The sequence below is a fragment of the Loxodonta africana genome, chromosome 11, assembly GCF_030014295.1.
Source record: "Loxodonta africana isolate mLoxAfr1 chromosome 11, mLoxAfr1.hap2, whole genome shotgun sequence".
Taxonomy (NCBI): domain Eukaryota; kingdom Metazoa; phylum Chordata; class Mammalia; order Proboscidea; family Elephantidae; genus Loxodonta; species Loxodonta africana.
In genome coordinates, this window is record NC_087352.1 from 88,021,345 (window position 1) to 88,048,028 (window position 26,684).

Consider the following 26,684-nt stretch of genomic DNA (forward strand, 5'->3'; position numbering starts at 1 on the left):
AAGGCAGCAGTTAATCCCAAAGATAGGTATGTAAGAGAGCAAAGCTGAGAATAGAGGGATTGTTTGAAAGTCAAGTTTCCACCTCTACACAGCAGTCAGAAAAATATAGTGAAACCTGTGAAAGCTGGAACTTGATGAGACTGCCTTGTTTTTCTGGGTCTCACAAGTTTTCCACCTTTGACAGAGTGCAGTCTTACCATTTTCTTATCACTCTCTGTTAGTGGAAAATATTTTAGTTTTCCTTCCCTGATAGGTCTTTGCCTTACACAGTTTACAGCTTTCAACAGGTTTTACTGTACTCCTCACCATCACTCTACCCCATACTATTCATAATGAAACTAGAGATTTTTCTCCAAAGAAAACAAACCAGAGAGGCTCTATCCAGGAATTTCTACTTCTAAATACTGGGAACATCAGATTTAGATTAAAAAAGAAAATGGGGTGGGGAAGGAAATTATCAAAGAAATAATACAAGAAAATTTGAAGGATATGAGTTTTGATTTGGAAAGCCCAGTGCCAATTACAAAAAATAAAGAAAGGTCCACATCAAGACCTGCATCATCACAAAATTTCATAAATAAATGAATAAAAGGTTCTAAAAGCTTCCAAAGAGGAAATACAGGTCATGTATAAGGGATAACATATCAGAACAAAACCAGACTTTTCAACACCATCATTGGATACTAGAACATAATGAAGTGATAACCTCAAAAATTTGAGCATAAATTATTTTCTACCTGGAATTTTATACCCATCCAGCCATGAATCGAGTTCAAAAGTAGAATAAAGATGTATTTTAGATATGTAAAGAAACTTAAAAAAAAAAAAAGTACCCTCTATTCATTCTTCTCAGGAAGGTATTAGAGAATATGCTCCACAAAAATAAAATAAGCCAAAAGAGAGTGAAACATGGATCCAGTAAACAGGGGAAAGAAGAAAGGGAATTCCCAGGATGATGGTCATGGGGAGTTCCAGGCCATTAGCTGTATAACCACAGGTCAACTGAGCAGTCAAGGCCTACAGTAAAAAATGTCACTGAGAAGCGCTTATACTGGGAGGTAACGGAGCTATTGGTGGGGAAGAGAAAACTTAGACATTTTTAAAAAACTAAGCAGATAAAAGAAGCCAACCAGATATTAACTCCAGGAGAAACAAAACCTGAACAGGAAAGGAAATGTGATCAGAGTGCACAATTCGGTTTAGCAATAAACAGGATTCACAAATCCATAATATTAAAACTCTGAATATGAATATAACCAAAATTGAGATGTAATTACATTATGAGACTAGGAAGAGGGAAAGAGGAGTTTAAGTTGTTGTATAATAGGAAGCTAATAGTTAATGTCTAAAACTGATGAACCAAGTATACACATATTGTTTAGAAATATGAACGTAGGAGACAGACTTCCAGTTCTGACCACAATTGAGTAATAAGTTTTAGACTTACTCTACCAAGTTAAATGATTATAACACTGAATAAAATATGTGAGACAATTCTTTTATAGATATTGGACAATAGCATGGGATGTGATCCTCAAGAAAAAAGAAATACACAAAGTGGGCCCCATATTCATGTTTCCTGCTTGTAAGTACTTTCCAAACCAAGGCAAAGGGAAGTGGAACCAAATAGAAGGCAACAGTCTTGCTGGGTAAAGGAAACAGAGATCTGAGTACAGAGCTGCTGAGGTAGCTAGAATTTGCAGGAAAGAGTACCAGAGCAGAGATAAGTGTGTACAGGTGCAGAGAAGAAGTTCCATAAATCTGCCTAGAGATCCCCTGAAGTCTTGAGCGAAACGCTCAGTCTTGCATGCACGGGGCAAGATTCTGCAAGATGTGGCAGAGAACAGTTCTGTGGGAAAAGAGGGAGTGCAGTGAGCTGAACAGAGAAATTCTTGAGGTTGCATGGTTCTGGGAGACCTGAACCACTAACCAAAGAGACTGGAGAAACCTCACTGAATATTCCACGCATTCACATGAGACTACAAGACCACACTTAGCCTTAGAGTAAAGGCTTGGCTGGACTCATCCTAACAAAACTTAAACTAAGCCTTAACTTGATCAGACTGATTCATCAGAAAAGTAGCTGCTTTCAAGAACAAAATTCAATTCACTTTAAAAGAAAGCAGAAATTCCAGACTATAAATAAATGGAGTCCACAATGTCCAGTAAACCATACAAAATTATTAGACATGTGAAGAAACAGGAAAATGTGACATATAACCTTGGGGGAAGGGGAATTAGTCTATAGAAACAAACCCAGAGATGACTCAGATATTGAAATTAGCAGGCAAGTAACTTTGAAACTGCTATTTTAGATATATTTAAAGATTACTAAGAAAAAGATGAATACAATGAGTGAACAGATGGGAAAGTTGCAGGAGAAAAATGAAAATTATAAGAAAATACCCTAATGGAAATTGTAGAACTGAAATAAAATAAATTCTGAAATGAAAAGTTAATTGAATGGGCTTAAAAACATATTGGACACTACATAATAAAGCATTAACGAACTCAAAGATAGGTCGATAGAAGCTATGAATACTAATAAAGGAAAAAGACTTAAGAAAATGAACAAAGTTTCAACGACCTCTGGGACAATATCGAGTGATTTAACATCAGGTATTTGGAGTCCCAGATATAGAAAAGACTGAATTAAAAAGCAAGACCACTGTATGCTGACTACAAGATAGATACAAAATATAGGAATATGGATATAATTACCGGATGAAAGAGCATAAAGAGGAGAAAGTGGTTGCCTCTGAGGAAGGACAGAGAGATTTAATGAAAGCATAAGAAACATTTGAATGGGGAGACTTTCACAAAGTGAAAACCAACAGATCTAAGAGGCAGCTGTTTCCTGGGGATAAGAATAGGGCGTCAAGATCAGGAAAGCTGGAGGTGGGACAATTCAAAGAGGCGCTTTACAGTGATTGGTTGGAAACACAAATGTGGGCCATTTGGATTGGTTAGTTTGAATATGTGACTAATGGGGTTTTATGGAGTTCACAAGGTAATTATCTTAAACTTTTCCTGAGGGCTGCTGATAAGGGTCATGTGTCAAGACTCTCACTTAAGAACATTAAAAATGTTTATTTTGTTATACACTTAAGTCTGCCTAAGGGTTTGACAGTTGCAGGGGAAAACCCGTCATGTACTTAAGTCTGCTGGCATCAGGACTCTCCCTTAGCTCAGTGACAAAGACAAAACATTTTCTTAGTCACAGGCTTAGTCATTCTGTACCAGGGTCACTGATTGTTAAAGAAGTTAAAATGAGTCAAGATGGAGCCTGAACTCAGGCCCAGACCAGCCATTTTACTTTGGTCAAGTGTTTTGATTTTAGGGATCCTGCATGTACCCATCAGGGTAGACTTGTTCTCCTGTAATCGCATTCCTGACTCCCCCACTTATTTGTTAAAAGTGGCTTTGGGGGCAAAAGCCAGGTTGGTTAACAAGGTAATTGCTGGGGAGAGAGGGGAGTGTCTGATGGTTCCACCCAGCCAGAGGCTCAAGTCCACATGCATGTGAATGGAAGAAGCCAAGGTTAGGTTCTCAGGAACTCAGAATCAGAAGCTTGTAACAAAAATGGAGTCGGGCCTACTCCTAGGCCAGCCACCCTAAGTATGCCAGGCACCTCTGTTCTGAAGTTCTTATTCACCATGAAAAAAATATTTTTTAAAACGGAAGGACTTGTTTAGGAGAACTTTGTAAGTTGGGTCTTGTCCTTTATAATTTTTGAGGCATGTAAAAATTGCAAGAAAGTACAACTCTCTATTTGCCTCTAACTTTGGTGTCCTGCAGGAGAAGATGGCATCCTTTGTCCACAGCTAAACACAGGAATCGGAACTGGCCCAGGAATCAGAGAAACCAAAAAAGGGTCAACTGGAAGGTGGAGCAGTTGCAGACCCAGCTACTGCCTCACACCAACAAGAGAAAGTGACAGCAGGGAAATGACAACGTACATAAGCTACAAAACAGATTGTGCTTCTCTTCCACCCACCAAAGATTTCACTGTAATCTCCTTTGTGATATACTCTAACTGGAAACACACAGGAAAAGGAATTCAGGGAAATGTGGGCCAGCCTAATCAAGTTGACGCACTCCAAAGCTGCCACACATACAAAAGGGTTTGCATTGAAACATGTCTCCCTCCCACCATAGTGTCTAAATTTTCCTCCCCAAACAACCTATTATCAGTATCAGTTTCTTGTGTTCTCTTCCTGAAGTATTATATGCAAACATAAGTACATACAAATACCTAGAACTTGTTTTAGTTTACAGTAAAGATCGCATATTACCCACATCGACTGACACCTTGATTTTTTTTTAAAACTATACAGTACAACTTGGAAATTTTTTCATCTCAATATATGAAGATCTGCCTCTTTTTTAAAATTTATTTAACAGTTGCCTAGTACTCCACTATGTGTGTGCGTTGTCATTGTTGGATGCTGTTTAGTTGGCCCCAAACTCATGGCAATTCCATGTACAACAGAACAAAATGCTGCCTGGTCCTGCCCCGTCCCCACGATCACTTGAAGATGGGACAGTTTTGATCCATAGTGTTTTCACCGGCTGATTTTCAGAAGTAGATCACCATACCCTTCTTTCTAGTCCGTCTTAGCCTGGAATCTCTGCTGAAACCTGTTCGGCATCATAGCAACTCGCAGGCTTCCCTGACAGATCCATGGTGGCTGAGCATGAGAGCATTGCCAGGGAACTGAACCCGAGTTTTCTGCATGGAAGGTAAGAATTCTACCACTGAACCACCAGTGTCTCATGTGTGGATCTACCACAATCTATTTAACTAGAACCTTCTTGATGCACATTTAGATTATTTTGAAATTTTGCTGTTTTACACAATGCTATTTTTTTTTTTATAAAGAATAGCCTTGCACATAAGTGGGTATCTTTATGATTGATGCTCATTGTCAACCTGGTGTGGTCTCAACCAACACTGAGGCCGTAGCGAGAGACAAATGGTGCCAAGCAGTGTCATGGATTGTAACTGGTGGAAATTCCTCTCAGACACCCAATCCACTTTACTGTCTACCATTTGTAAATTCATTTTGCACCTTGTGTGGACCTGTGCCTTTATCTGTCTTTGTAGGGCTCTGTGAGGTAATCTTCCCAACAGTAACTAACAAATAAGGTAACAATCATGGGATTACCCTCTGAAATACTCATCAGAAATGTACTTGATGATTTAGATGTATTCCTCAAAACACCAAAAATTTTTTTGGAAGTTGCCATTCAATTTACTCCAACCCCGTGTGTGTCAGTGCGGAACTACACTCCACAGGGTATTCGATGGCTGTGATTTTTCAGAGGTAGATCTCCAGGACTTTCTTCTGAGGTGCCTCTGGGTGGATCTGAACTGCCAACCTTTTGGTTAGTAGCCAAGCAAGTTAAATGTTTGCGCCTCCCGGGGACTCTACTTCAAAAACACAGTAATATGAAAATCATAAAAATCTACTGACAGATAAAACAAATGTTTGACGAAGCTGAAACCTCATTCATTGTTCTGCCACCTTAACATTGCGTTTTCCCATGGCAGACCCTACAACCATCAGAAGTCAAGTCATTTGAGCAAAGAAAGGTCAGACCTGCAAAGAAAGACAGATTGACCAGTTCCTTTTCCTAAGAAGGCTTTCGTTTGTTTTTCTATGATTGGGTGTTTGCTTAAAGGCCCTTTACACCCTTCATTCCAAAGGATTTTATAAATATTACATTCACTTCATTCATTCTTTTAAAGATCTGGCCCTCCATAAGAAGAAAAAAAAATTTTTCTTTTAGGAGCCATTGTTTTAAAATATAAAATTTCTTAACAATTATCACATAATGGGAGCAGGAGGAGTAAGACATGTCCTCATTTGAGGAAAACACAGTCACCCACCATACTGCAGCCCACAGTGGTTTCTGGTTACTCTCGTAAGACAAGCCCTCAAGGAGCAGCAAGAGCTCAGAGGAAGGCTCTTTGTCAGGAAGCATCCTCCCAGTCTCCCTGAAGCCTTTTCTGATCCTCCAGGTTTCTTCCACCTCTCACAGCCCATGACTCTAGAAGGCACTCACTGGACAGTGTGTCAGAAGGTTCAGATCCTGGAGAGTCATGATTTTGAGCCAGAAAGGAGAACAGTCTCAAGAAGTGGTGTGAAGACGATTTTGACCAGAACAACAACAGTTGCCATTGGATCGATACCAACTCATGGTCACCCCATGTGTATCAGAATAGAACTGCCCTCCATAGGGTTTTCAATGTCTGACTTTTTGGAAGTAGATTGCCAGGACTTTCTTCCAAGGTACCTCTGGGTAGACTTGAACCTCTAACCTTTCATTTAGCAGCCTAGCATATTAATCATTCACACCACCCAGGGACTCTGAATAAATTTTGAAGCATGAAAATAGAGAGGACTGGGGAGCCCCTGAAATGCCAGATTTTTGAGAAAGGAGTGAAGTTACTCTGCGCAAGAGTAGGCACCAAAGAGTGACCTAATATGAAAATACCTAACGAATATTAATAGCTATTTTATAAATGGTTACACTCAAACCTAGGCGAAGACTACCAGAATTAGAACTTCAGAGCGGCTGATTTTCAGGTCTATGCTTAAGCTATCTAATGAGCTGAGCTACTTACAGAGCTCAAAAGATTAGCACAAGGATTAGGGAGGTTCAAAAAAAACCAAAACTGTTGCCGTCGAGTCAATTCTGATTCATAGTGAGGTTAGGCAGAGCCAAAAGCCAGTGCTGCTCTCCATTCCCAGGCTTGGTCCCTCTTAAGGATGAGCTGCCCCAAGGCTGAACCACTGGCCCCCAGCTACACAATGAATCAAGTAGAATGAGGCGGCTTTCAGGAGCTGAGTCCAAACAAGCCCCCATTGGGGCCTGCAGACCAGCTCTTAATTAATAGGCTCTTGGCCTGAAAGTAAGAGTGAAAACGTTTGCAACAGTAAAATGAAGACAGTGATCACAATGGGGGAGGGGGTTAACAAAGAAAGCAGAAGGGAAAATTATGAAAGCAAGATGGATCCAGGTCTAAAGTTAGCTGGTCCAGCAATAACTCAAACCTTTCTTTATTTGCTTAAGCCAAATGTGAACAACTGCATAAATTTGGTTCCTGGTTGTGAAATTCAGTCTACACAGCAGAATATGAGAAAACAACAGTTTTGATAGATTTCAAAAATACGCACAAGTATCCATTAATTAATGTTTTTTGAGTGCCAGCTTGATGAGCAGCTAGTGCTATGGACTGAGAGAGTTCACCCTGAGGCCACCTAATAGAGACAGAGCAAAGTCCTGCCCCCGTCAAGGCAGCTCCAGAGGTCCTGCTCAATTCTTGGATTTCTAAAAGCACATGTCTCTACCTTCTCAGGACTCTTTTCTTCTTCTCTTCACTTTCAGAGAGTTCAGGAACACAGACCAGAGAGGGTTTGGGTTTAATGTCTAAACTGTTGGAAGAGAGGGTGCCAACTACACAGAAAATAAGAGACTATATTTCAGAAAGCTTGGAATTTTCCATTTGTTTTCCCATTTGATATGTTTTCCTGTTGCCCATGTTAGAGTATAAATTTTCTGGCATATTCCAGCCTAATAATGTCCTAATGTACCGGAGAAATGTGTAATAAAGAGCGTTCATCGTCAGAGAAGAGTTAGCAACACAGTCCATGATAGTCTACAGTCTACAACGGGTTTGTGTTCTTAAAAATATGTAAATTGGCTTTTTGGAACCCATAACACCGTTCGTAGTAGAAACAGTGCTACAGATAGAGATTGGGTTTCAGTACTAGCTCATAAAGCCCACTTAATAAAGTTCCTAAAATCATGTGTGAATTTGTAATAAATAAATACATATATATATATATACACACACATATATTATCGGCAATGACTTTTTGGCAAATTATGATGTTTTAATTATGGGTTACAAATTACAAATGCTACCCTGGGAAATTATTAACTTAAAGTTTTCAAGGCAAAAGCTGTTATGAATTCCATACGAGAACTTGGAACTTGGGAGAAAGTTACACACACACACACACGCACCCCACACGCAGCAGAAAACGTGCCCATTCAGGGAACACTTTTTGTCTTGGAGACTCCAGTGAGAGATTAAGTCCAGTGGTTCCTACATGCGGGATGTTTCCATGTCAGAGATTTTTAATTGGGAAAATAACTTATTTACTTAAGTGGTAAAGGAAAGGTCTAGTTCATATCTTGCCTACCGTATTTCCTCCTAAGACCTAAATTTCATATTGCTGCCATGCCGGCCAGGCTGGCACTTCTATTAGGAAGGCAGCAGAGAATGCTGGGAACTATACCCCTTCAGCTGGACGGTGCTCCTGGCTCAGCCCCTCAACAGCTGTGTGACATTGTACGGACACCCTAGCTTCCCGGGCCTTAATTTAGTCAAATTAAAAATGAAGATAGTAATGTTTAATACATGAGCCTCATGGAGTTGCAGTGAGCACCAAAAGAAATAATAATACTGCCTTCCCTTTGTGTAGTACTTCAGATTTCTTTTAATAGTTTTCACACATTTTCCTCATTTGCCGACTCAGGAGGAAAACTAAGTCTTTAACCTTTAATATCTTCCATGAGGCCAAACCAGAAGTAAATATGTAGGAGTTCAGGATCCTTGGCAACTCCCAGGTCCACCCACCACCCCACTGCCAGCTCCCACCCCTTGTTGCCCTAATGCCATCTGGTACCAGGAACAACACTGTGGGTTTTGTTTCTTCTTCACTACCTGGTGGAAGTTCATAAAGAACCCCAAAGTTTGGATGGTGGAGATAATTAAGCAGGGCCTTATTCTCACCCAAACACTTTTCCAACTAAGTTTTCCTATGTCTCCAGCCAACGCCCAGAGGATCTAACTCATGGCTAGATCTAACGTAGCTAAGGAGCCCCTCTCCCCTCACCAGGTGGCCACTTGCCCTAATGCCTGTGATATGTTCATTTCTTGCCTGATTTCTCTGTGGTCATTCTCAACTCACACGCTCAATTCAGACACACCAACTGCATAAAGGAGCCGTGACTCAAGGAGCGGCCAGTGAGACCAAACTCAACAGTGCAGTCACTTGGTTAATCATAAATCATCTTTATTCTCTCCTGCTCCTTAAGACCAGAGTTCACCCTTCCCAAAGAAAGCTCACGTCCTCCCTTTGAGTAATGGGTTTGACAACCCCAACTCAAACACAAGCCTGCCCAGTGCACAGACTTATCAGGGCTGCTTGGAGTGGACGAGGGAAAGCACGGGGGGGCGGGGAGAACAATGGCGCCCTGACTGAGGGGCAGCCTTATCGGCCTGCCATCGGAACAGAGCCACACTTGTTTTCCTTTCAGTTGAGCATGTGAGCTGGTTCCAGTGTACAGTACCAGGCGGTATAAAAGGTTGCTGCTCCGTCCCTCTGTTTGTGAGGGCTGTTGACATAAGGTGGAGCCCAGGTGATGTGGGCCGATTCCCACCCTATTTTTCTGATAGCCATAAATGAGAGAAACACTACAGGCCCCTTTGTCCAGAGCTTGAGAGTTCCATCTTTTCTGGAGATGAGGCTTTGTGATACTGGGAAGAAATGTGCTTTCCCTCCAATGCAAGAATGGACAAGGTCATTGGAGAGAGAGCATTAGGAAGAAAAGGCATTATAGTAAAACATCACATACAGCTGGTACCAGAAAAAAGGCACTAAGAATTTAAGAATTGCTACCGCACGTGAGGTCCATGGCCCTTCAGTCAAATCCCCCTCTTGTTCTGGGACCCACCAGCCAGACTAAGGAAAGGCGTGAAACCTACCATTCGAAACCAAACCCACTGCTGTCAAGTCTATTTCAACTCATAGTAACCCTATAGGACAGAGTAGAGCTACCCATAGGGTTTCCAAGGCTGTAAATCTTTCTTTTACAGAAGCAGACTGCCACATCTTTCTCCCATGGAGCAGCTGGTAGGTTTGAACCACTGAATTTTTGGTTAGTAGCCAATTGCTTAACCATGGTGGCACCAGAGTTCCTCAAAACCCACCCTAGAGCTTAGCTTTAAGGCCAAACTATCCCTTGAAATACCTGCCATTTCTTATAGCAAACCACATGGCTCAAAGAGTTGTGAGGAATTCCACTTGAAGCTACTTCAATTTTTCTGTGTGTAGCCCTTCTGGGAGTAATAAATATTATAGTTCAACGAAAGGTGCCCTACTGCCCACCTCATCGGAAGGACTCAGTGTCTTTTGGCCCTGAGCAACTAACCTTATTCCTAGCCTAAACTTCTTTTTCCTGATTCAATTTCCCATTCTTATAGAACAGTGGTGAATTTGTAAGCTACTTGAAATTCTTATTAGAAAGGGGTGACCATAAGCCAGAAATAAAACACTTCTAGAAAGGAGCTTTATGTGCACCTTCCAAGTTCGCATTTTAGACAATTCTAGCAGAAGTTTTTTTCAAACTGTTGGACGGTTTTATGATGGAGTACTTTGCAAATGGAATCAGGTTTTAGGAACTTTGCAAAATTGGGAAGGGTATAATTTTCCTTTAGGTACAAATGCAAGTCATGAATCGAGTCTTAAATAAAGGTCATATCCACAGAGGACAATGAGAGTTAGTAAGTCTGTGTGTGTGACTGCACCTGGCACAGCACACAGGGCATTAATAGATGTTCATTTTCTTCAGTTTTCAAACTACTTACTCTCTCTTCTTTATCCTGTGGCGGTATATTTTCTTTAAAATATATCAAAGGATCAAGCCAGAAAGCAAATAGCACCTACGCTGCCACCAATGGAAAGAACATTTTGTTCCCTGGTTTTTTTAGCACGGGAACTACTGCGGTGGTTAAGAGAGCACTTTCTGGAGCCAGTCAGTCTGCATTCAAATTCCAGCTCCTCTTGTTACAGGCTCTGGGCCTTGGGCTAGTTAGCTAATCTCTCTAGCCCTCAGTTTCTTCATCTATCAACTGGGCATGATACTATAAACATCACACATGTTTGAAGAACCAAATGAGGTAATCCAAATGAAGTCCTTTGCTTAGTGCTTGACATATGATAAGCCCCCAAATGTTAACTATCATGAGTATTTACTATAATTCTTGTGTCGTTATTGTTGGTTTTATTGTTACTATAATTATCACCATTATGGAGATTGGGAACAATAAAAAATTTGTTTCAACTCCTAGAATTAAGTTACTTTCTTAGTATTTATTATTATTATTATTACTACTATTATTAGCCACACTGGTAGATTTTTCCCTCTCTGTCCCAAGTGAATTATTAACCTTGTGATAATATCATGTGTTATAACTTAACTGGGGTCAGGCACTGTGCTAGGCACTTTCCACACATTATATCATCGAATCCTCATAAACCCACTGCCATTCCAACTCATAGCGACCCTGTAGGACACAGTAGAACTGCCCCATTGGGTTTCCAAGAAGCAGCTGGTGGATTCAAACTGCCAAACTTTTGGTTAGCAGCTGAATGCTTAACCACGTAACAATCTATAAATAAAGTGGTTTTATGTTCCCCGTTTCACAGTTGAACAAAACAAGGTTTGGTGAGAGGAGCTAACTTAACCAAGATCACACCGTAAATCACAGATCTGGAAGTCCCTAAACATAACTGGGCCTTGGGGGCCCAAAGGATTAGAAAATGATGACCTCTAAGATTCCCTTCCAGCTCCAACATCTATTATTCTAAACTGATAATAATTTTGGTTCGTTATCATTTGCTGTATATGTGAATCTATTAAATTTGGATTGGTTTTTGAAAAAATAATATTTTATTGTGTTTTCGGTGAAAGTTTACACTGCCAATTAGGTTCCCGTCTAACAATGACTACATAAATTGCTCAGTGACATTGGTTACATTTTTCACACTGTATTAACATTCTCATTAATTCCGTTCTAGATGTTCCATTTCCAGTAATCTAGTTTCCCTCTCCCCGGATTGATTTTAATGTATAAGATGATTGTGAGTTTTATAAAAGCCTTTGCTCTAGAAAATTCCTTGTAAACAGGCCCCTTTCTGTCTTTCTCATCTCTCTGCTCCTAAAGCCTTCACAGGCCTCTTCTCACATCCCAGGTAGTCCCTGAACCCCCACTCCTTTCTCGTCTTGCCTGCCTTTCTAACTTCTTCTGCCAACAGTGTCCACAGCCTGCACTCCCTTTGTCACCCCTACACCCAGATCCACCCTGCATTCCACCTGCCACCAAGTCCCAATGGCTATTTCTCTAGACATTATCAAGACCCAGTTCCAACCAGCAATACCACCCTGAGTCCAAAGTCACTTCAAAACATCAAAAAAGAACTCTATAAATGCAAGCCATGGCTATTGTCCTCTCTGCTAGATCCATCAACTGATTATTTGTCCCTTGAGGACAGGGATTCTTAAGCTTTAACACACATACAATTTACCTGGGAATCTTGCTGAATGCAGATTCCGAATGGGTGGCACTAGGGTGGGGCCTGAGATTCTGCATTCCAAATGAGATTTCAAGGTGGGGGCCTGTGCTGCTGGTCCTGAATCACTCCTAGAGGGGTGGGGTGCTAGAGCGGCTAGAGGTGTGGGGTGCTAGAGGAGCTACCTCAATGCTGGCTCTCAAAACCAGTGAATGGCCAATTCTCATTGTCATCTCTCTGTTTCTTTGCTCGTCTGTAAGCCTCCCCACAGCGTCCCTAATGACGTCAGGGGTTTTTGCTTGGGGCTTAAATGACTTTGCCCCTTCTCTAAACTTTCTACCTCTTAACATAAAATTCAAATTGCTTCACGATATTTGAGGCCTCCCTCAGGCCCCCAGCAATAGTTCCTTCTGCTATTCTCTCTTTCTAACATGTTACCTCTCGGCTGCTTCATTCTCCAGTCCGCCAGTCACACTCTCCTTGGTTCTGGGCACCAGGCTGCTCCAGATGATTGCACCATCTGGCTTGGCCAGAGCCTTCTGGCTCCATCCCTGGTTGTTCCTTGGTGGCCGGAGACCATAGTAGCCAGGTCTCATTTATAGGAGGATCCCATGCCATGATGAGAAGCTTGTGCTGAGAAGTCCCTAACTCAGCAAGAATGTAGGTAGAGGATTTATTCCAGCCCACTGCTTCTAAAAATTTCCCAGGGGCTCCAGAAAAGAAAGGAGAAAATAAGGGTTTTTGGGGTTGTTTTTTTTTTTGGCAGGGGTAGGTTCTAAGCACTGAGGTTCCACGTAAGTAGTCATTTCAGGAGATACTACAAAATGGGTGAGGTGTTGGAAATCCTCCTCCAGGGCACTAAGCTAGGGGATTGTGTGTCAAGGGTCTGCTTTGCCTTTAGAGAAACCGTATTGGTGCAGGTGTAGGAAGAAGGTCTCAGGACCAGGGCCCCAGGCTTGGCCCTTGATAACTTGCTTAGGTCAGGGGCCACCAAGCTTAGGGCACAAGGGTCTCCTACCTGTGGCCTCTGCCTTTTCCTCGGGCACACCGCTGCTGCAGCTGCCCTTGACTCAGAGGCTCTGCGTGCCAGGCACTGTATTAAACACCCCACAACCTTATCTCAAATGCCTTACAACATCCCTTCAAGAAAGTCACATTGCCTGCATGTTATGTGTGAGAAATGGGCTAAGGGAGGTTAAGGGGCTTACCCAAGGGCCCAGAGCAAGTAAGCAGCGGATCTGTGATCTGAACCTACCTAGATCTTTCTGATTTTCTACAAAAAAAAAGGAAAGAAAAAATATACGTACATATATGAGTGTGTATCAAACCAACACCCAAACCCATTTCCACTGAGTTGATTCTGACTCACAGTAACCCTACAAGACAGAGTAGACCTGCCCCATAGAGTTTCCAAGGCTGAAAATCTTTATGGAAGCAGACTGTCACATCTTTCTCCTGAGGAGTGGCTGGCAGGTTCAAAGTGCCAATCTTTGGTTCAGTTAGCAGCCAAGCACTTAATCACTCCACCATCAGGGCTCCTTTGTGTGTATTGGAGTATATATATTTTTTAAGATATTGAAAATATTTAATTGTCCATCTCATTTTAATAGCATGAAAGCTCATAGAAGACAGGGGAAGCATCCAGTTCCACATGTTGTCAAGACCAAGGAAACACGAAATCTTGTAGGTATGAGTAGGAATGAAGTATTTCCTTGGGGCTCCACACTTTTGTTACTGATTAAGCTTACTGATTCTAACACTTTCTTTTCCCTTCTAGCAATCCAGTCCCACAAAGAACATTGCAAAGACTGGTATTTCATAATTAATTTGAATTATGAAAGTTAAGAGTGTGAATAACAGGGATCATTAATGGTGAGCCATGCCATCTCAGGAAGCAGAAATTGTGTGTTAAGTCAGCAAGAAAGAGGGTACAGTCTTTGCTTCTCCAAGGGAGACAAAACCCTGGCATAGCCATGAGCTAGTCCCCCACTGGCTTTTTGTTGTTGTTGTTGTTAGGTGCCGTCGAGTCGGTTCTGACTCATAGCAACCCTGTGTGCAACAGAACAAAAGATTGCCCGGTCCCGTGCCATCCTCACAATTGTTGTTATGCTTAAGCCCATTGTTGCAGCTACTGTGATCATCTCATTGCGCTGCCTTTTAGAGACCCTAAATTCTAGATGGGATATGTGCATGGGGAGTGGGAGGGTAGAGTGTGAGACACAAAGAGAAAATACACATGAAAAAGCAGCAAATAGGTGGAAACAACCCAAGCAAGTGTCCATCAACAAATGAATGGTCAGTGAAATACAGTGTATATATGTGTATGTATATATATATATATACATACATATATATACAGTTATTAACAGAAATGGAGTTCTAGAACATGCTACAGCGTGGATGAAACTTGAAAACACTACGCTGAGTGAAATAAGTCAGACATAAAAAGGGCAAATATTGTATGACTTCATCCCTGTGGAATACCTAGAAGAAGCAAACACATAGAGACAGGAAGTAGGTTAGCAGTTACCAGGAGCTCGGGGAGGATTGCTTAACAGAGTTTCTGTTTGGGGTGACAAAAAGCTTTTGGAGGTAGATAGTGGTGATGGTTGCACTACAGTATGGATGTTACTAATGCCACTGCTTAAAAATGGCTAAAATGGCGGTTTTTATGCTACAGTGTTTCTTTTAAAGCAGCAAATACACAAACGATGATGGAAGAAGGGCCCTCCTGTGAGTTGAAACTACAAGAGCCCTGAGGGGAGCTCCTGGGAGCCGAAGTGGACAGGAAGGTGTCAGGAGGAGCCAGGACTTTGGCCAAGACTTGAAGAATGGAATTTAGAGGGAATGACATTCCAGGAAAAAGGCAGAGACCACCCAGACAAAGCCCAGGCAATGGGGGAGTGAACCCAGAGTATTTATTTTCAGGGGGCTGGGGAAGAGCAGGGATGCTGTACACTAGACACAAGAGAAAAATCTAGGTTGACAGCTTGCCAGGGTGGAGAGCTGATCACCTGGGGGCCTTTGCAAGCCAGGGCAAAGAGTATGGCCATTACATAGTAGGACGTGAAAGTCACTAAGGGGCCAACGTAGGAGCCTGGCTGCACAGTGGTTAAGTGTTCAGCTGCCAACTGATCGGTCAGCTATTCAAACCCACCAGCCGTTCCGTGGGAGAAAGATACGGCAGTCTGCTTCCATAAGGACTGTAGCCTTGGAAACCCTATGGGGCAGGTCTACTCTATTCTATAGGATCACTAGGAGTCGGAATCTACTCAACAGCAACTGGTTTAAGGGGCTGACGGAGAGGCAGCAGACAGGGTAATAAATAGCAGACAGGGTGTCTACAGTCAGGGGAACTGGCATTGACTCCTGGCTTCACCACTTACAAGTACCAGTTCCAACTCATGGAGACCCCCTGTGTGTCACAGTCAAACTGTGCTCTACAGAGTTTTCAAGGGATGATTTTTTGGAAGTAGATCACCAGGCCTTTCTTCTGAGGCACCTCTGGGTGGACTCAACCCTTCAACCTTTTGGTTAGCAGCCAAGCATACTAACCATTCACACTACCTAGGATCACCAGTTTCAAAAAATGAGAAGAATCACACCTGTTTGAACCTCAGATACTTTCATCTGTAACTTAGGCATATTAATTATTTCTCATAAGTATATTTTCTGTCAGCATAGTTCAAAAAATAACAATAATACAGATAATTAGGTGAAGAGGATGCTAATGGCACAGAGGAGGGTTGAGGAAATGGGGGGCTGGGTGCCTGCCCAGCTCTGACACCCAGGTCGTCTGTAACTAGAGACTCATATCCTGGTCCCAGAGCTGATCAGACCTGGAGCACTGGTGTCCATAGCCTCATGTCCAGTATGCCCCCCACAAGGAATAGGGGTGGGGAGAGGAGGTAGAAGAGTCTAGAGCTTTTGTCAGAGGTGGGCTTCTCCAGTGACAAATAAACTTGTCCCAGGGCCTTTCTGGGGTCCTGCCTGGCATTAGAGGACAAGGCAACATGTCTAAAATAGGCCTGAGCGGCAAAGACGCCAGGACCTGTCCCCAGGCACTCGCCTTCTGGAGGGGCCAGAGGGGAAAAAGGACAGACAGAAGGACTGGCCACTGCCAACAGGACATTTCATTGTGGGACTTGAGCCAGTGGTCCAAGCAAAGGATATTCAGTTTGCTTTTCTGCTAACAGATTAGATAAACAAATAGTACAAGACCTCTCAGAACAATGGGCCCAAGAAAAGGACTGGGCCAGGGAAAGGTGTGTGTCCCGCATTCCTGCCCCCAAAAGCCAGCTGGGTGAAAGGTCTGTGGTTGGGCTGGGAGTGATCCACAGTGGCTGGGGCCTGTCTGCTCCTTCCGGGGTGTATCTAAAGGCTGGGCCTGGCCTCCCTCCTGGCTCATATGTCTTCAGTGATTCATTATTTGGTAGAAATCAGATTCTATTTGGAAAGAAAGCATTTCCTGCATATCCATTCAAGTGCGACACTTTTGCATAATTATACTACTTATTACCTTTAGGTATTTTTAATCCCCATTTTACAAATAAAGACATTAAGGAGCAGAGAACTTGTTACAGATTCTAGAACTGGTAAGTCACAAAATTCCATTCCCATCTCACTCATTCCCCCATGGTCATCCCCCCACCAACCCCAGGTGCCATGATGGTGTCCCCTGCATGAGCCTGGCCTGAGACTTCAGGTGGCTTCATAAAGCAAAGCTTTCTTGCTTCCATTTTTCATAGACACAGGCAGTTTGGGGAAGTTTTGCTACCATATTCCCTCCTATTGTGTTTGTCCGTTACTACACACCCCTACCATTAGCTCTTCCGACTGCCCAGCACTGCTCCCAAGGAGAAATATTACTACTACAAAAGGACATCATGTTTGGTCAAGTGGAAGTCCAGGAAAACTCTCAATGGATGGATGGACACAATAGCTGCAATAATGGACTCAAACATACTGTCTCGGTCACCTAGCGGTGCTGTAACAGAAACACCACAAGTGGGTGGCTTTAACAAGGAGAAGTTTGTTTTCTCAAGGTTTGGGAGGCTAAAAGTTCGAAGTCAGGGTGCCAGCTCTAGGTGAAAGCTTCTACTCTCTGTAGGCTCTGAGGGAATGTCCTTGTCTCTTCAGCCTCTGTTTCCTGGTTCTTTGGAGATCTCTGTGTGCCTTAGCATCTATCTTACCCCATCTCTGCTTCTCTAGTTTGCTTGTTTAACCTCTTTTATATCTCAAAAGAGACTGACTCAAGATACACCCTGCACTAATCCTGTCTCATTAACATAACAAATACAACCTATTCCCAAAAGGGATTATAACCCTTTTTTTTTTCCTGTCTCCTCCACTTTGTTCTCTTCATTCCCCCGTAAGTAACCATTTTAAAAATGTTATGGTTTATTAAGCTCCCACTGTGTTTATTTTGATATGAGCAAATACACATGCATATATATTGGTACCTTTCTTCCGTCGTTAAGCATAAATATGTATACTCTACCTGTTCTCTCCACATAACCTCACACATTTGAATAATAATGACTTTTAATACCTTACTAGATATGATGAACTTTTTAAGATATTTATCTCACTTTTGGTGAAAATATAGCAGTTTATACACCCATTCAACATTTCCTGCATGCACAGGTCAATGACATTGATCACATTCTTCATGTTGTGTCACTATTCTCACTGTCTCTTCCTGTGTCATTTCACCACCATAGGCTTAGTCTCACTGCCCCATAAACTACTCATTTTTTGCTTTACAGTTACTGTTGTCAATTTGATCTGATATAGATAACTCTTTGAAAGAGCACAATGCTTGTGGCAAACATTCTTTACTAATTCAGGTAAACTGTTGTTTAGTTTGAAGATGACTTCAGGGGATAGTTTCAGTTCAGGTTTCAAAAATTTTCTCAGTAAAGGACATCTATACAAAACCAATAGTCAACATTATTCTCAATGGAAAGAGGCTGAAAGCATTCTCCCTGAGAAGGGGAACAAGACAAGGATGCCCTTTACCACCACTCCTGTTTAACATTGTGCTGTAAGTCCTAGCAACAGCAATAAGGCAAGAAAAAGAAATAAAAGGCAGCCAAATTGGAAAAGAAGAAGTAAAACTATCCTTATTCACAGATAATATGATCCTATATATAGAAAAAAAAAACAAAATTCCACAAGAAAAATACTGGAACTAATAGAAAGATTCAGCAAAGTAGTAGGACACAAGATCATCATACAAAAATCAATTGGATTCTTACACACCAACAAAGAAAACTAAAATAAGGAAATCAGGAAAACAATACCATTTACCATAGCCACTAAAAAGATAAAATACTTAGGAATAAATCTAACCAGGGACATAAAAGACCTAAACAAAGAAAACTACAAAACACTACTGCAAGAAACCAGAAGAGACTTACATAAATGGAAACACATTCCATGTGCATGGTTAGGAAGACTCAACATTGTGAAAATGTCAATTCTACCCAAAGCAATCTACAGATATAATGTAATCCCAATGCAAATACCAAGAGCATTCTTTAACAAGATGAAAAAACTAATCGTCAACTTTACACAGAAAGGAAAGAGGCCCTGTATAAGTAAAGCATTACTGAAGAAAAAGGACAAAGTAGGAGGCCTCACACTACCTGACCTCAGAAACTACTACATAGTTATGGTAGCCAAAACATCCTGGTACTGGTACAATGACAGATACACAGACCAACGGAACAGAATCAAGAACACAGACGTAAATCCATCCACCTATCATTAGCTGATCTGTAACAAAGGATCAAAGTCCACTCGGTGGGGGAAAAGACAGTCTTTTTAACAAATGGTGCTGGCAAAATTGAATGTCCATCTTTAAAAAAAAGAAAGAAAGAAACAGGGTCCATACCTGACAGCATACACAAAAGCTAACTCAAAATGGATCAAAGACCTAACATAAAACCTAAGATGATAAAGATCATGACAGAAAAAATAGGGACAACACTAGGGGCCCTAACATGGCATGAATAGAATATAAACCATAACTAACAATGCACAAACACCAGAAGATAAACTGGATAACTAGGAGCTCCTAAAAATTAAGCACTTACCCTCATCAAAAGATTTCACCAAGAGAGTAAAAAGAGAACCTATAGACTGGGAAAAAATTTGGGGCTACAGCATATCCGACAAAGGTCTAATCTCTAAAATCTATAGAATACTTCAACATCTCAACAACAAAAAGACAAATAATCCAGTCAAAAATGGACAAAGGATATGACTGAACACATCACCAAAGAAGACATTCAGGTGGCTAACAGACTCATAAGAAATGCTCCCAATTATTACTAATTAAAAAAAAAAATCATTGCTATTGAGTTGATTCTGACTCATAGTGACCCTAAAAGATAGAGTAGAACTGCCCTGTATGGTTTCCAAGGAGCGGCTGATGGATTCCAACTGCAGATCTTTTGGTTAGCGGCCAAGCTCTTAGCTGCTTCGCCACCAGGGCTCTGAACCAAACCTGTTGCCGTTGGATAGATTTTGACTCATAGGGACCTGTGAGAGAAATGCAAACCGCTTCCACAATGAGATACCATCTCACCTTGACATTACTGGCACTAATCAAAAAACAGAAAATAACAATGTTGGAGAGGCTACAGGGAGATAGGAACTCTTATGTAATGCTGGTAGGAATGTAAAATGGTACAACCACTATGGAAAATGATATGGAGCCTCCTTTAAGAGCTAGAAAAAGAAATGCCGTACAATCCAGCAATCCCACTCCTAGGAATATATCCTAGAGAAGTAGCAGCCATCACACAAATAGATTTATGCACATCCATGTTCACTGCAGCATTATTCACAATAGCAAAAAAGGAAACAACCTAAACTTAATTGTTCATCAACAGATGAATGGCTAAACAAACTATGGTATGTACGAACAATGGAATACTACAAAATGATAAAGAATAATAATGTATCTGCAAAACATCTCACAACATGGATGAATCTGGAGGGCATTATGCTGAGTAAAATAAGTCAACCCCAAAAGAACAAATATTGTATGAGACCAATATTATAAAAACCCAAGAAAAGGTTTACACACAGACAAAAAAACAATCTTCGATCGTTATGGGGGAGAGGAAATCACAAGTGTTAAGTTTGGTGAAGGGAAATACAACACACAGTATTGGGGAAGTCAGCACAACTTGACCAAGGCAAAATCATAGCAGCTTCCTGGACACATCCAAACACCCTGAAAGACCAAGTTATTGGAGCTGAGGGCTGGGGACCATGGTCTCGGGGGACATCTAGGTCAATTGACATACCATAGTTTGTAAGGAAAAAGTTCTACATGTTACTTCAGTGGTAGCATCTGGGGTCTTAAAAGCTTGCTAGTGGCCATCTAAGATACATCTATGGTCCCATCCTGTCCAGAGCAAAGGAGAATGATGAAAACCAAAGCCACAAGGAAAATATTAGTTCAAAGGACTAATGGCCCACTTGAATCACAGCCTCCACCAGCCTGAGCCCAGCAACCATCATTAACAGCTCTGACAGGGATCACAATAGAGGGCACCAGCAGAGCGGGAGAAAAACATAGAACAAAATTCAAATTCACAAAAAAAAGACCAGACTTATTAGTCTGACAGAGGCTGGAGGAACCCCCATACTACGACCCCCGGATACCGTGCTAATTTAGGACGAAGCCACTTCTGAAGTCCACCTTTCAGCCAAAAAAAAAAAGGCAGGCCTATAAAACAAATAATAACATACATGAGGAACATTCTTCTTAGTTCAGTCAAGTATACAAGACCAAATGGGCAACGCCTGCCCAAAAGCAAAGATGAGAAGGCAGGAAGGGACAGGAAAACTGGACGAGTGGACATGGAGAATCGGGGTGGAAAGGGGGAGAGTGTTAACACTTTGCAGCGATTGCAACCAAAGTCACAAAACAATTTGTGCATAAATTTTTGAATGAGAAACTAATTTGCTCTGTAAATTTTCACCTAAAACACAATTAAAAAAAAAAAAAAGATATATCCTACACTAATCCTGTCTTATTAACATAACAAAAATAACCCCTTCCCAAATGGGACTATAGCCCCAGGCATAGAGGCTAGGATTTATATCACATATTTTGGGGGAACACAATTCAATCCATACGATCTCAAGGATGGGTCAGACACGGCAGTGTTTTGTTCCCTCACGTATAAGGTTGCCACGAGTCAGAGCTGACTCTACAACTAACAACAACAACACCACTAATAAAAATGGCTTTCCTTCATTGAGCACCCAGCCCTGGTGGCACAGCGGTTAAGTGTCTGGCTGCTAACAAAAAGGTTGGCAGTTTGAATCCCCCAGCCGCTCCTTGGAAACCCTGTGAGGCAGTTCTACTCTGTTCTATAGAGTCGCTATGAGCTGGAATTGACTCGGCGGCAATGGTTTTGTTTTTTGTTATGTTTTTTTTTTACTGTGTGCCCAGCACAGATTTATATACATGATTTTATTTAATCCTATAATTATGACTCTTTTATATATTTGGATACAGAAACACAGAAAGATAACTCTACTTGCCCAAGATTACGCAGAGAGTAAGTGGTGAATCTGGGATTTGAACCCCTGACCTTTGACTCCAGAGCCTGTGGTTTTAAGCCCAGAGCTTGATTCATCCACATACACACCCAACCTGTCCTCATAACTTGTGGCAAATAGTCTTGTCCTAGGGCCCTTCTGTGGGAACCAGCATCACCATCTCCCCAGCCATCTGGACTCTCTCATTCCGTGTATTTTCACCTACCGACAATTAGAAAACAGATGACCCATACTGAAATGAACATGCAATTATTCTGTGCGACAGAATTCCCATCCATTAAAATGGTGATTCTTTTCCTAAGCTGCAGGCGTTAGTCCCTGTCAGGCCTTTAGCCATGAACGCGATATACACATCACACGAAATCAAGTTGTCTGCCGACAAACTCTGTCCCTCCTCCAAACAAGTGAGCTATCCAGTCTAAAATAAATAGAAACTTTTATGACTAGCCACATTGTTTTCACTTCTAAACAAACCTATAGGAAAGAACACCCATTACCAACATATTTGTCAATTGTAAATTGCCATCATTAAAGCCAACAAAGTTTAAACCTTTCAAATGTTTGGAGTTCAGAATTTGGGGTGGGGTCTGGGGGAGGAGGTGGCATCCTTAAAAAAAAGTATGGAAGGAACCTCTGTTTAATCTAACTTTTAACAACCCATGTATATCTCAGTGAGAGCACCAGGGTGCAGACAAACTATTGTTCTAAAACGTATCAGGATGAAACTTTCATGAGGGCAGGGAGGTGGGAAGAAACAGAAACTTGAGCTCACCCATCACTGGCTCAGACCCCCAGCCTGGCCCACGGAAAGTGCAGCCCCAGGTGATCTTCTGGGCACGGATGGAGGCTGGCGGTGCCCGCCCACCAGCAGCTCTGCAGCTGGCAGCCCCTCTCGTGTCCCTAAGGCTCACCTCCGCACCCTCCAAGAACTGCGTGGACTGATACAAAGACACTGACGCCCCGGAACCGTACTGCCAGCATCGCATGTTTGCTTTTATATGTACTGTAAATATTCCCTTTACTTAACTGAAACCTTTCACTTTAAAGTGTGTGGAGACAGGCAGTCTTCCGGTGTCAAAGACCTAAGGTGCTGGAAGAAGCTACCAGCTCCCACTGAAGTGAATGTGGTCATGGTCTGATTTTGAAAAGCCCCTTGGATCTTACCTTAAGATGTCTTCAGAGCCTAGGAGGATGGAGTTGCCAAATGTAATAAAAACAGTGGCTGTTCTCTGCTGCCTGTTACACCACCGTTTGCTCTGTCGCTCAGGGTGCTGGTGAAATGATACCCACCCGCTAGAGCCACAAAAGCAGCCAAGGCTTTAAACGCGTGCAGAACCCAGCTCACAGGAAGTGCATAAAGCCCTTTTCACCGAAGCAATCTTTTGAAGTTTTCTTCGAAATACTGTTAATTTTTTTTTAACTTTTCAAAGCTATTTTAAGAGCCGCTCATGCTTGACCATGAAATAGCAGTGCTCCCTGTCCAAAAAAAAAAAAAGAAAACAGACCCATTGCTGTCCAGACAATTCCAATTCATAACGACCCTATGGGACAGACTAGAACTGGCCCATAGGGTTTCCAAGAAGCAGCTGGTGGATTCGAACTGTTGACCTTTTGGTTAGCAGCAGAGCTCTTAACTACTGCACCACCAGGGGCTCCCTGTACAGTCTACTAAATCTGGTACAGAATACTTGACCATAATTTCATTTTAATTAGGTACCCAACACCCAAACAGGAAATTCCGAAAAATATAGTACTGTCTTAAAATGAAGATGAAGAGTACTCTGTCCACAAATAATCTAAAGTCTACGGCACAAACGGTTAAGCACCCGACTACTAACAGAAAGGCTGGCAGTTCCAAACCACCCAGAGGTGCCTCAGAAGAAAGGCCTGGTGATCTGCTTCCAAAAGGTCACGGCCTTGAACACCTTATGGAGCACTGTTCTACACCGCATACGTGGCGTCACCCTGAGTCAGAATCGACTGGAGGTCAACCAGCAACAACTACATACCCAGTCAGAAGGTCAGCAGGTTTTTACTGTTATTGACATTTCTATCCTTCCCTTAAAGGAGCTCTGGCAGCGCAATGGTTAAGTGCTAACCAAAAGGCCTGCGGTTTGAACCCGCCTAGCAGCTCCACAGGAGAAAGACCAGGAGATACACTGTCATGAAGATTGTTATGTTGTTGGGTGCTGTCAAGTTCCTTCTGGCTCACAGCGCCCTGTGTACAACGGAATAGAACACCGCCTGGTCCATCCTTACAATCGCTGCTGTGTTTGAGCCCATTGTTGCAGCCACTGTGTCAGTCCCTCTCATTGAGGGTCTTCCTCTTTTTTGATGACCCTCTACTTTACCAAGCATGATGTCCTTCTCCGGGGACTGGTCCCTCCTGATAACATGTCCAAAGTACGTGACACGAAACCTCACCATCCTCACTTCTAAGGAGCATAAAGATTTCAGCCTCGGAAACCCTATCGGGCAGTTCTACTCTGTCACATGGGTCACTAAGAGTGGGAATCAACTGGACAGCACGGAACAACAACAAGCTTCACTTAAAGACTTGTTTATTTAACTGAAAGCCTACACACGTGAAATGCTATTAACATATCAAAAGAGGGTTGTTTGTTTTTTTTTAAACCTGCATAGGAATGAACTCTGTATTTTCATTCTTTTGTGGGGTAGTTTTAGCATGGTGAGTGGAAAGAGGAAGGGTTTGGAAATCAGAAGGATCTTAATTCAAAGCCAGATTCAATCAGTTCACTCTCTGTGGTCTGAACTAGTTATGTAGCCCCTCTGAACCACAGTCTCTTTTTCTACAAGCCTATGTATGTCACAAGTTTGTCCTGGCAATTAACTAATATAACGTGTGTTAAGAACCTGTCATGTCGTGGCTTTTATTTTTTTTTTTAATTCTTTTTTCTGTGAGGAGCATCCCTACCAGATAACCACACCTGGTGTGTAGTGTCTCCCCATTACCGTTGTGCCTTGGTGACATGAGACACTGTCCACGTGAGGCCCAATCACATGGGCCAGGCCCAGCATTGCAGAGATTCCTTCTATTATCCCCAAATTCTTCTCATTTTTTAACACTCTCTGTCCTTTTCCCCAGGTCAGAGGAAAGGGTACAAGCTCTACAACAAAGACCAGACTTACTTTTTCCATAGGCTGTTGAATCCACCTTAATGGATGTGAGGTGCCTCCTGAGGAATGACGGGAGAACTCTTTGTACAGAATTCTTCACTCAGCATTCTTACCTTTCCCTGCTGAAACCTGGGCTGGTCATTGCAACAATTTTTGTGGAGTTTTTAAAAAATGAAATCTGAAAAACAAATATTTATGTGTTTGTGTTATCCTTGTTACAGTTTAAAAATAGAGGATTGGTTTTAAGTTAGAGATTCTTCATATCCTGAACTGATCCTAAAGTTTTAACTTTAATAGTTTATAGACTTCGTGGTGTGACCTATTGACCCGGGTCCTGAAGTGTCCACGGTCAAGCCGGAAGGACCATCCTTCCCACTGGCTTTGCAATCAGGAGGCTGACAACCCCCTAGCCAGCCGCCCGTCAAAGTGCCTGCTGGGGACTCTCTCCCCAGCAAGAGGGCCGCCTCCCTTCCCCCACTTTCCCAAACACCTTGGGCAACTCAAACAATCCCAATTATACTCAGGTTGTTTAAACAAACAGCAGCACGATTCCTCAGCCCGAAGCCCCAGCTGAGGTCCCTTGGGCAGACTCTCACCATCTCCACCCCCTACTGCAAGGCCCTTTCAGGGAAGAGTGGCCCTGGCAGAGACAATGGGCCCTGGGTTAACAGTGGGCAGTTTTACATGTCTCAGTGTTTGCAGACACTTCTTAAAGTGTCCCAAGCCAAGTTTCCAAAGGACAATACCTCCACACCACTGCGTTTGTTTAAGCAGACAATCCCAGATAAGAGAGGGGTTTGCCTCCCCTCTTCAAAAGCCAAGAATGCAAAACAGGGGCTGGAGGCAATGCAGACAGAGGTTGGGACAAATTCCACTGGAATAGAGAATACTTGAGTCTTTGTCTACCACACCCACCTTAAAAGAAGAAACTTACCCTAAAGCAGAGTCCCTGGGTGGTGTAAATCATTAATGAGCTCAGCTGTTTAACCAAAAAGTTGGAGTTTTGAGTCCGCCCAGAGGTACCTCAGAAGAAAGCCCTGGCCGTCTACTTTCGAAAGGTCACAGCCATTGAAAGCTCTACTGAGCACAGTTCTACTCTGACACACGTGATTCCATAAGTAGGAATCAACTTGACAGCAGCTGGGTTTTTTTGGGGGGGAGGGGTTTCTTTTGTTTGTTTTTTACTCTAAAGAGAATGTGAAATCAAAGAATTGTCAGGATTTTTAAAATAGTACCCAAGTAAGGCAACTGGGACAAGGAAGGGTGCAATTTTCAATTCCGTAGCTGAGCTGGATCTAAGAGATCCAAGGACCCCTTACTGTTTCTTACTGAGCAGGTATTCAGGAGGACTGACTCTGCCTTCCCCACTGGGCAGCTCACGTCATGTGAAGTCCCCAATCAGTGCCCAATGCCTTCCATTTTCTGTTGGCATGTCGAAAATATAAATAATTCAGAATTCCCACCTCCAAGTCTCCAGGTCATTTCTGCAAGAGCTGCCACCAAACATTTAAGGACTCACTTGGCAGCTTGATGGTTAAGGTCTACAATTCATTCACTCACCCAACAAATATCTATAGATTGTCTTCT

At 42.3% G+C, this 26,684-nt stretch overlaps 1 long non-coding RNA gene across 1 annotated transcript in view; it reads right to left on the reverse strand.

The window, feature by feature from the left end:
- The window catches only part of LOC135232866 (uncharacterized), a 59,087-nt gene extending 35,837 nt beyond the window's left edge, over nt 1-23,250 (reverse strand). Inside the window, exon 1 of the long non-coding RNA XR_010323481.1 lies at nt 23,124-23,250. This is a non-coding gene — a long non-coding RNA (uncharacterized LOC135232866). The remainder of the gene's footprint in view (nt 1-23,123) is intronic.
- Nucleotides 23,251-26,684: the final 3,434 nt, after the last annotated feature.